This window comes from Aplidium turbinatum, chromosome 14 (genome assembly GCF_918807975.1).
Source record: "Aplidium turbinatum chromosome 14, kaAplTurb1.1, whole genome shotgun sequence".
NCBI lineage: Eukaryota > Metazoa > Chordata > Ascidiacea > Aplousobranchia > Polyclinidae > Aplidium > Aplidium turbinatum.
The window spans coordinates 14,234,802-14,246,539 of NC_137485.1; the positions used below are offsets into that span (position 1 = coordinate 14,234,802).

Below are 11,738 nucleotides of genomic sequence, written 5' to 3' on the forward strand. Positions count from 1 at the left end.
ATGTGATCTAGGCCGTAGTCAGGATCGAGAGCAGCAATTAAATAGTTTGCATTTTTTCCAAAAATCCTTTTATTAACATTTAGTAATTTGATGTCGAATTTTTGAAAAATATCCTTGTACAAAGCCCAGAAGCAACCAAACTAGAGGAAATTTTGGCTGATATTCCAAAAACCACTTGGTTATAACCAGTATACGGTATATTTGTCAAATGTCACAAGGTTGAACAGACATAATCATCATGCACATTAAAATTTTTCTGTGGAAGTCAAGTGCCTCATTTTCGTCAATATAGCTACAGCCTTTGTTTAGATAGTTTATGTGCTTATACTGTAATTGTACATATTAATTATAAAATATGTTTGTAGCTTTAGCAATATTTGGAATACCGTTAATCGGGGTGACTTTTGACAGTCAGTGTGACTTTGACATTGGTTATCAAAGTCACACTGAACGTCACAATTGAACAATGGTGTCCAAAATTCTGTATAGTTGTGTTTTTATGATAGTAAATTCGTATTTTGTGTTGTCTTTGTAGATACTGATTAAGTTTGATACTATACTGTAACAATTATGCCACAAGTCTACAAATGGAAAGCTGGGTCGAGGGGGTATCAAACTGCATATACTCAAGTAGACCTAGAAAATGCTGTGCGGCAGGTGCAGAATGGACGATTGACCATTCATGCTGCATCGAAGCAGTTTAAAATACCACATGGAACGGTTTGGAACAAGACACGTCCAACAGTGAAACATGCAGGAAAACCAGGTGGACAATCAGTGTTATTGGCTGCTGAAGAGACAGCACTCGTAAAAGTCATCAACCACCTAACTGATTGGAAATTTCTATTATCGTCTTCTGACATTCGTTACCTTGTACAAGATGTTAATCGACAAGGTAAAACCTGCCTGGTTGGGACTGGCTAAAAAAATTTAAGGAACGTCAACATCTTACACAACGACTTGCTGACAATGTGAAGCTAAGCCGTGCTGAAATTAGTTCAACTATCGTGAAAGAATATTTCAAAAACATTTATGAGGAACTGCATGGGGTAGAGCCCCAAAACGTGTACAATTATGATGAAACCAATGTAACAGACAATCCAGGGGCTAAACAGTGCATTGTGAGAAGAGGACTTCGAAGAGTGGAAAGACATCACACTCCAAGCAAGCTGTGAGCATGATGTTTTGCGGAAATACAGTGGGAGAGTATCTCCCTCCGATGGTCGTGTATAAATCAAGAAATCTCTATGCTGGTTGGACGGAAGGTAGCCCACCTGGTGCATTATACAATCACTCAGTTAGTGGTTGGTTTGATTCCACTACGTTTGAGGAGTGGTTCAAGTTGTTTCTGGACCATGTAAAGGAGAAGCCTGGGAAGAAAGTGCTTATTGGGGATAATTTGGCATCACATTTCAGTACACAGGTGATAGCTGATTGTGAAGAAAATGATATCAAGTTTATCAGTTTAGTACCCAATGCAACCCATCTACTTCAACCACTGGATGTTGCCGTATTTGGGCCAGTAAAGAAGATGTGGAGAATGATACTGGAGGACTGGAGAAAGGAGAGCAGAGTGAGGGGCACCATACCAAAGACTGTGTTTCCATCGCTTTTGAAATGACTGTGTAACCAGATGGAGGAGAAAAAGGAAAACCTTGCAGCTGGATTCAAGGCTTGCGGTCTAGTACCTCAGGATGAGCAGCAGGTACTTAAGCGTCTCCCTGATGCAAACAACAATCCAACTGAGGCAGTCCAAGAGGCCCTGGGAGAAGTTGTGGCAAACATGTTGAAGGAGCACCTGTCTCCACCAGCAACAACACGTCAAAAACGTGGCCCCAAAGTAGCAGCAGGGAAGGCATATGTACGTCTGAAGACATAGCTGCACAGAAAGAAATGTCGAAGATGCCATCTGGAACAGGATCTGGAAGTACCAGTAGTCAGAGAGGCAAGAAACGCAAGGTCATTGAAGTACCATCGAGTTCTGAAGAAGAAGATGAAAGCGAAAGTGACAATGACGGTAGCTGTGATACTTTGCCACATCGAATTTTCAAGTTTTGACTGACCAGATTAGCAATTGAACCAAGCATATCAGCGTATGATTACAATTTTATGTTGAATGCTTTTTAACGCATCATTATGTCCATAAATTGTTCAGAAATGTAAAATATTTTGTCTGTTAACCATTGTAAAGCTGTTAGTATATGCAACTTTGTGCAGAAAAGTTACCCCTCTAATTTTTTCTCTTTGCGGCACGATATCCGGCCGTGTTATATCGTAGGCCACGCCCTCACTTGTTTGACTTTGAAACGGCGTTTTTGTGTGACAAATGTGTTTTTTTGCCTTGTAATTTAAAACGACTGAGTCTTTTTAAAAGAATTGATTTAATGAAATCAGCCCATGTAGGTTTAGATTCAAGGGTTAGTTTTTCAATTAAATTGTTTGTAGGCGATGGCTTTAAAGCACTTAAATGTTTTTAAAATCTGTCAACAACAAGCAAAAAATCACCAGAAAGTTTATGGAAAATTAAACTTAAATTTGAATCAGTGCGTATACAAGCTTATCTTCGTTTGTTCCTACAAATCTATTTATAATAACCTATATATTTGAAAATAAAAGTGTTCGATTTACATGACTAAGGTAAGCTATGTTCTGACTCACCATGAAAGTTATGATGTTCTCATCGAGGTTCAGTTTTCGTAACGACAGCACAAAAGTAAGCATTAATGTGTAGGCTACTAATCAACTTTTAACGGTCTTTGAGGCATTAGTGTTTTTGAAAACCAACTGAACGATAAATAATAGGCTACAGCTTAAAGCAAAACAACTTGACACATTTGTGAGACCCAAAACCATGGTTCTTTTGATGATAACTTGTATTTGCAAATATATCAGGCTTGGTTGGTTTTTGTCAATAAAAGGTTTTTTAACTTTTTTATGTTGTTTATCCTGAAAAACTTTCAAGGTAGTCACTACTGCAAATTGCACTGTAGAGCTACTCAAAATATAATCTCATGCTCTTGTCAAACGGGTTGGGGAACCTGATGGTCGGGAACAGGACCGTTAAAAAGATGGTTTGGGCCTGGTACCAATAAGATCCTCCGACCACATATCAAGATACTTCTAAGAAAAACACACTACACGCAATGAATACGCAGTGGTTCCTTCAAGTTTCCTGGTCTCTTGGAGATATTGCAGGCCCCTGAAATCATTCCGGATCCGGGTTCAAAAGTACCCCTGGACCCTCCGTGTCAACGCTACTGATCAGGAAGATGGAAAGCTACCACACCACTTCTATAAAGCTACAGCCATTTCTATTGTTTCACACTCCTGTGTGTGGTCACATCTTTTCTAAAAATAGCCGAACAGTTATCGCTGTGCAATTTAGAAGAGAAGATCGAAAATTTGTGAAATTGTTGAAAGAATGCTACAGATATACACGATAAAAATTTGCTACATCGGCTTGTGGTAAGCCTCAGCAAGTATGTTTAGAATGGGTTGTCGGACTTTCACGTTTAGATTTGTTCCTGATCGAAAGGCGTGAAGTTATCAATAGATTCTGTCACATGGTGGATTAAAATCTTAGTCTCCAATAAAAAAAAAGATCAGATGATAAAGTTACTGTGACGAAAAAGACTGAAAATATCGCCGTGTGTAGGTCTAGCCCACTGAAAACAATTATTGCAAACTTAAAGATCTACAACAGAATACATATAAGAGCGTTTAAGAATTAGGGATAACTCAACCGTCTTAAACGTACATGTTACCAGTCTTTTGAACAAAAATAAACGCACTTAAGTGAACCGCATTACGAAACCACTTTATCGAAAGGTGTGTACGATGTGAACAATATAATAATCAATTAATCATATAACATATTTAGAGATGCGTGCCAGTGACTACAGGCATTTCAAGCAACGCTGGCAACAGTAGCTAACTCTGTATTAGAGCAAGAAGTTTTGGAGTGAGAACAATTTTCACAGGCGGTGACAAGGTGCTATAGCTGGTTGCCTTGCAGTAACAAGGTTTGTCAAATCTTATCAGAACTTGAAAAGCTGCAAGTCACACTTTCTTGACGTTTTAATCACAGCCAGAAAACCCGATTGTGCATGAATATGACAAAAAAGTTTATCCAGCGTCGCTTTAATTTTCCTTTGAAAAATTCGTCATTTATTGAAATCCAAAAAAACTGTCTTTTTCAAAATAAAGTGAAAACATTATATTGCTTGTCTACCACCTAGTCACCTAGTATATAAATATTATACTGTACTTATAAAATAACGATTAAAGGAAAGCCACCTTGACGTGAAATGAAAGAAGTGATGTGAAGTAAAGAGCATAGCCTATAGGCCTAGATTGTGATTAAGTCTGTCCTGTAATTAAATTGTTGGATTTAATGAAACTTTACACATTTTTATCATTCGTTACAAACATACACTAATTTAAAACCATAAAGCTTTTCAAATTAAAGTAAGCTCAGTTTATTTAAAAAATCAAATTTCCGCCGCGACGCCCCTAGAAATTTTGAACGACGCACCAAGGCGTCAGGAAGCACACTTTGTGAGTCAGTGTACTACAGCATAACATCGCTTTTAGAACGGTTGGCTATTTATTTTTAATGTGTTAGTAAACTATAACTTACAATGTACCTTTATCATGGTAAGCATCATGGCTTGAGGATTATAAAGCCTCAGTGTTTGGAGCCAATGTAATATGTAATTTCTCTCCAGTTATAATGAAGTCGGCAAGTTTTCCAGTTTCGCTTCTCCGTTTTCAAGTTCCTGCCATTAAACCCCCTCCACCATATAAGGTGCTCTGCTGTCAAAAACACTTATACTTTTAGTCAAAGTCTTAGACCATGGACATGGTCATAGGAGAGGAGGCTTGGGAGAACATACACCTAGCAAAAAAGTTATCTTGCCCCCAAAAAATATCTTTGTAATGTTATTACAACGTTATAATGACATTGTACAGTATTATATGTTGTATGACGTTTCTTAAATGTTTGGCTGCATGCAGTAGGCTATAGCTTTATTTCAAACATTAAAATATTTGCTCCCCTTCCAATAGTTTCTTTTGCCCCCCAGAAATTTTCTTTGTAGCTACGTCACTGCCCTAGACCAAGCTGTTTTTTTATTACTTTGTTTTATTTCTTTATGCTTCTGTTTTATAGACAATTATTATTTAATCACTATTTAGTAGTCCTTGTTTATTAATTCCACGGTTAATAAGCCCACCCGCTAATTAAGCCAATTTGGCCCGGTCTGGAATTACTCCCATTCATTCCTGCTATAAAAAAAATCCGCTTTATAAGCCCAGAACCCCGCATAATAAGCTTATTATAAGAATTTTATGTTTTAGGCCTGTGGTTTGATTTTAGGTACACCTCATCAGACTCCCGTCCCTTTACAATGGTGAAGAAGGTTTGCTTTAATGGAAATTAATGCTTATTTTCATCTGCAGCTTACAATCTGTATTTTTCTCCTTAGGCCCAACCAAGCTAGAGAGATGAAGAGTAAAAAGACATGTATCGTGTAGTCCTGGACTGTCAGTTAACCATCTGACAATCCATCGAAAGGCTAACAACCCACCATGAAGAATAAATTACTGCAACGAAACCAAAGAAAAAAAAAGGATTTTTCTGAACTAATGTGTTTATGAAAACCAACTCGTGCAAAGTAGCCTGTCAGCTCTTCTCTCAAATACTAGACGCATCTTTGTTGCCCGTGAACTCTCTCGCTATTTCTCATTGCATCGCTCCAGCAAATGATCCACATGCGCGTTCCAGTGACCAGAAATGTCAATTGCTGGTTATTATGTGCGGGGCTCTGAATTGACCCAAAAGATACGAGAGTGACCATAATATTTTCCTGGCTAAATCTATTCTACTTTAAATGATCAAATGGGTGTCTGATCACAGCGTCTGATAGCCTATAATAATAACAACGTTATGGTCTTATTTATTGTCGCTCTACAACAGCTAAGGTGTTTTAGCGACAGGGCTCATTTTTTACTTTTATATCATATTTACGATGTTACCATATTATTACCCGACTTATTCTCGATGCGTTATGCAAGAAAAAACACAATCGGTACCGTTTTTAAAGTTATTGGAATGACCCGACCTGGAATCGACCTCACATCTATCATAACTAGTGCCGAAGGCGAAATCCTTCTGACACTTAGTTGGTATCTCACAAATGTTTGTCTGCAACAACTGCAAACTTTCCCCGTGGGCTTAAAAAATTTAATGAAGGTTTTCCTGTTTCGTGCAGTAACTCGATAAATTTTTCGGAGATGACCTCAATAAAAAAATAGAATACTAAAATAAATCCAATTTATACAGAAATAAGCCAAAGATGCTTGAGAAACTACAAAAAGCTATAAATGTGTTATTGAAAGAAAAGAAGAATCTCCTCAAAAACATAAACGTAGCGTATACCTTAGCACGTAATTTTCATCATACAGGATTCTCACAAATTGAAAACCAGCTTAACTGTTATTTTTGGAAAAGTGTTTTGCAATTTGTTCGTTTTATGATGGTCATTCAGCATCGTTGCAGTAAAACAAAATTTAGGTTGTTTCACCGAAATATTGATTTTCTGTGGACTAACTACATTGTGTTTTGTAAACGATATTATATGTTGGACGGCAAATCTCAATAGACGCAACGGCGACTGTGGGTCAGCCTGCGGTGTTTTCACAAAATATCTAATCACAAGTCTTTGCCTTTTCGTGTGTAGTGGTTGTATCCACGCCAAGCAAGTTGTTTTTGAGCACCAGGCAATAAAGTGTGCTTACGTCAGCTTTTTTACGTCATGGAAAACGGAACTTTATGAGAATGAAGGTTTTGTGGCAGAACAAAAACAACAATCGAACGTTATTTCTATTTATGGAAATGGGCTTCGCTGTAGGTTTTGATCAAAATTAATCGTATGCTATGTCTTTACAATTTTTCAAAGGTCTGACTCTTGCACAGCAATTTCGAATTTTTAACTCTACAGTCCTAGTTTACAACACTTATTTTAATGACTTTAATCAATCTCTAGTTTTAAGATTGATTTAATAAATTGTGGTTATATTACATAATAAAGTGTTCAGCTAGAACGACAGTTCAATAATAAGAAACATTTTTAATCTACTTTTTTTTCAAAAAACGCTACTAGTTATTATTTATTGCTTCACACGAATCTTTATGGAAACATCAAGAGGACAACAAAAATTAAAACTTTGTGCAGCAATACACTGGATATTGCAACTAATTTCTATCATGAAGCAGCAGAGACACGCATCCTATGAACACATTGCTTCTAATTTCAAACTTTTGTTTTCGTTCAGTATAGATTGCAATTCATGGTTTGCTTGAGAAATTGAAACGCAACGCTGACATCTTGTGGTGTGGTTTAAAACTCCATCTATCACCTTAACGCCACATGGGGGCATTGCCTGTCGCATTTCTGATGAGATTCCTAAATTGACGATGATAGTAGCGTAAAGCTGACGAAAGAAGGGTGGTAAAGGCCAGAGCTTCCCGACCCTTGAAGTGGCAAAGATAAAAAAGGTTCACACAAAAAAAAAGAAAAAAAAGAAGAAAATCGAGGCATTGCGCTCAAGATTGCTCGGATGCATATGCGCCCAGGTGGAGTTTAAACGTTTTAGCCTTCTTGCCGAAAAACGCTTCAAAATTTTTTACTCATTTATTGAAGCTACGTAGGTAAGTAGCTTTTGCGTGAATAAAACAGTATGTTACAATACTGACGTTCCTAACTTTTGTATGTTTGTGATACAACAGAGTGATCTTTCTACAAAAGCTCTATTGCACGAAAGGCAAGTGGAAAAAATGGTGTAGCACTGTATAGCATATCACTGAACATAAAAGCCAAAGCTGATTGTTAAGTTAAAGTTGAAGTTTAAAATTATTCTTTTCATATTTGACAAATTGTTTTAGTAAGTTATTTGTGTTTTGAAGAAGCTTTACGAACAATACCATTGCTGGAGTCATTTGTAATAGCTACCGATTGCTATTTCTGTGGTAGATTTTAGCTATAATCCAGTCACATTCTTCACATGCCTCTTGGAAGGTGGGTCCTTGTAAATTAAAACATCGTTCACAAATTCGTTGGAAAATACTTATTTACTTTTCATCTTTTGACCTTGTATTGTAATTTAAACGTGACATGAATCACTTTAATTTTATAATGATGATGTTAGTACTCACAGAAAACCCATCAATATGCAGTGAAAATTTGTAAAAGGAATTTAAATCGTTCAATTATGACAACAATTGTGCTTACACCGATCATTCAACTGCTATTCTTATATTCCAATGTCACACTGTCAGAAAAACAAAGGATAGGTTGTATCTTCTGTCTTTGTTAATGACGTAGGTACAGCACGCATTTATATAAGTAAAAATCTTCAAAACGTGGAATTGACATGATCTCCAAAACGTAAATGATAAACTATGATTTTCTTAAATTAGTTAAATTAATTTGTTTGCTATGGTTCTCGGCAAAAGAACCACTTATACCACCAGCAAATGGAAATTGCTTATACGACAGAGCATTACCTGCCCTAGAAGCATTATCTCACAAACGACAATCTTTTTCTCAGATTTGTTATCTGATGGCCAAAGACATGACACCACGTCAGATGGATGACCTAACACTGGCGCCATAAACTTTTCATTCATTTAATGTCGTACAAAGGAGGCTTTGCAAACGTACAAAGTAAAACAGTAAGAAAAATTTATGGATAGGCCTAAGGAAAGGCTATAGAACAACTTCTCCGGAGGTCTTTATTTTGCTGTATGATTGGAACAAGCCTTTCAATACACAAAACAGCAAATCAGTCGCTTCTTTACATTGATTCAACGTGTGCAGACGTTGAAATCGACTGATTTGCTGTCTAGGACCTTTGTCACAACAACAAGATTATCTGTATCATCAGTTTTATTTGCAAGGATTGTTAGAAAGCATAAAGTAAAAAGTTTAGTTGTTGGAAAGCAATTTTGCTTCTTCATTCGTGTGAGACAGGATTGTTCAGATTTTAAAGCAAATAGTGAAAAGCCAGGTGAGTGTAGCACTGTAGCTTCGTCTAGTGCTGCTATGCCATGCATTCCATTTGGCGCCTTTTAACTCAGCAAACTAAAGATTATTGTTTGTTTTATTAACCGTGTTCTTAAATTATATTATAAAATGTTTGACCCAAGTGGACCAACATCCATGCAGAAAATCGCTTAGATTTAGAAAACTTACTTTACAGCTGATTCTAGATATCACCAAATTTTCTTTGCTTATTTCTTTATTTTATTTCATTTTGAACACTTATCGGATTCATGGTTGCAAATGACACAGCAAACTCGATTGGCACAGCAAACTCATTAAAACAACAACCGTTTGTGAACTACCGCAGTCCACAATTGACTTTACTACAATGCTACTATCACTGCAACATAACCTACAAGAGCTGCCCAGAACTCGCATAAGTACGATAAAATGCACATGAAGAACATGTTTAAAATCACGCAGCCATAGAAACATATTTTAGACCCCTAGATGAGAGTGATCCTTTAGTGGTCCATAAAACTCAGCTCTTTAAAGCCCCTGTTATAGGCTAAGATTGAGTTTTGTTGCCAAGTTTCTAAAATCAGGTAACGTAGCTAAATTGGTTCCTTCTAGTTGTGACTATTTTCATTTCGTTGTAACGATTTCCTGATACAGGGCTCCATAGATGCTAAAAACCTTCAACGTATTTTGTATGCATTTTATTTGAAGGGATCCTAAACTGTGTGTATTATTAATTGATTGTATGTTTGTGGTACATCAGGTAAACTTCTATCAAGAACCAGTTAATTCAAGAGTAGGTCGATTTTTCTGGTCATCTAATAGAGTTGTTCTAATTTGCATGTCATTGACTTGGATACAACGAAATATGCTACGTTTGTGTATTTTGTGTGGTTTTTTACGTTAAACCCATTGCGTAAGAATGTGCCAATCTTTTAAACATGAATAAAGATTAAAAAAACTACTAGCAAAATATAACTTGGATTTGTTCATTGCACTTTTGAAAGGCATTTCTGAAAAGAGACAACCCTACCTATCATTATGACAGCAGTCATGGTGGCAAACGAAATAACTTGCATTAAACTGCATAGTTGTTTTTTCGCTTGTTCTTGAAAGCTTTTACTGACGTCAATAATGATGTAAATTTTCCTTCTGACGAAAGTCAGATGCTAATCAACTTTGTAAACCACAGTTGATACAAATCGAATCAAGCAGTCCTACGCTGCAGAATTAGTTTTACAGATTGCTTAGTGACGTCTAGTTCAAGTTTGAAAAATTAGATCAAAAGCCTTGGTTCAGATTAATTTGGTAACTCGACACTGAACTTGGAGACCGGAATCACGTAGTTTAGTTACAAATTTTCAATTGTACGGAAATTTACAGAACATCTTTTCTCTATCATCATTTTCAGCATTTTCTCTTGCGGTTTAAATACGTTCACAAAATTGGGTCAAAGTTTAACGCAATTGAAATTGTACGTAATTGAAATTGTAACGCATTGAAATTGTATGTAACAAATCGGCAAGGCACACCGATTATTATTTGCATGGTTTCTTTTCGGTCGATGATTGTGAAAAGGCTGCAGACCCTGTTCTATCAGATTAGCCAATTAGGCAACGTCTTGTTTAAGATTCCAGATTTAGATCAAACGTCATGTAGAAGAAGCGACTTTCGTAATTTGATACTGAGCTTAGAGAAGAAAGACATGTAGTTTATTGGATCTTTATTCTATTTCACTAAAATGCACGCAATCACTTTTCTCAACAAACTAAGTTACAAAATTATCAACTGCACTTATAAAATTGGGTCAAAGTTTGAGTTTAACGCAGTGTTAAATCAACTAAGAAATGCGAAGCTTTTGCTACCTAGTTCCAGCATATTGAGAGCACAGGGTAGCCTACACTAATCCTAATAGGTTATAGTTATACTGTATAATATAAGAAAAAAATAGCAATAAGCAATAATTTTATAATTGTAGATTTGCAACAGAAGATTTGAGTTTAAGAACTACAGCTACAAAAACGAGGTTTTGATAACATTGAAATTTATCTTACGATTTAAAGATATCTCACTTACCGGTTAGTATGACATAATGATGCCATTCATCAAATTAACTTGAAACACGGCAAAATGATTTGACCATTAAAATACATAACTTTAGCACAACATGAATTTTTAATAGTCGTTTTTAAGCTCAGCAGACCTTCAAACGTTATGATAAACCGTTTATATACTCCAAATTCTCAAATCTGTTTTACTTGAAATCAGAAACCAGTTTTCTATGGAAGACAATAAAACGTCTTTTAACTTTTTTAAATATACAGCTAGTTATCATTGTCAAAATACAAATATTTAACTTTGTATATCACACAAAGTTTAAACCTGAAACATTTTCTAATCAACTTCATACGTACAATAGAAATATAAAAAAAGATGTAAAAGTCTTATGCGTAACTTCAACATTCCCTTCCAATTCAAAAACAAGTTTCAGCCTAATACCATAACCAATAAAGTATGATCAGGATATCTTTATTATACATTTATAAAAATGCATCAGGCGCCTTTCGTGAATAAATCAGCAAACACGGTTAGTTTCTCGAAGCGACAGTACCAAGATGTGCCAGTTCGAAAAGCAAATTAGCGTGTATACTTTTTACTTTATTGTTTCTCATTTGT

At 36.0% G+C, this 11,738-nt stretch overlaps 1 pseudogene; it reads left to right on the forward strand.

The window, feature by feature from the left end:
• Window positions 1–993: 993 nt before the first annotated feature.
• LOC145783695 (uncharacterized) lies at window positions 994–2,078 on the forward strand (annotated as a pseudogene).
• Window positions 2,079–11,738: the final 9,660 nt, after the last annotated feature.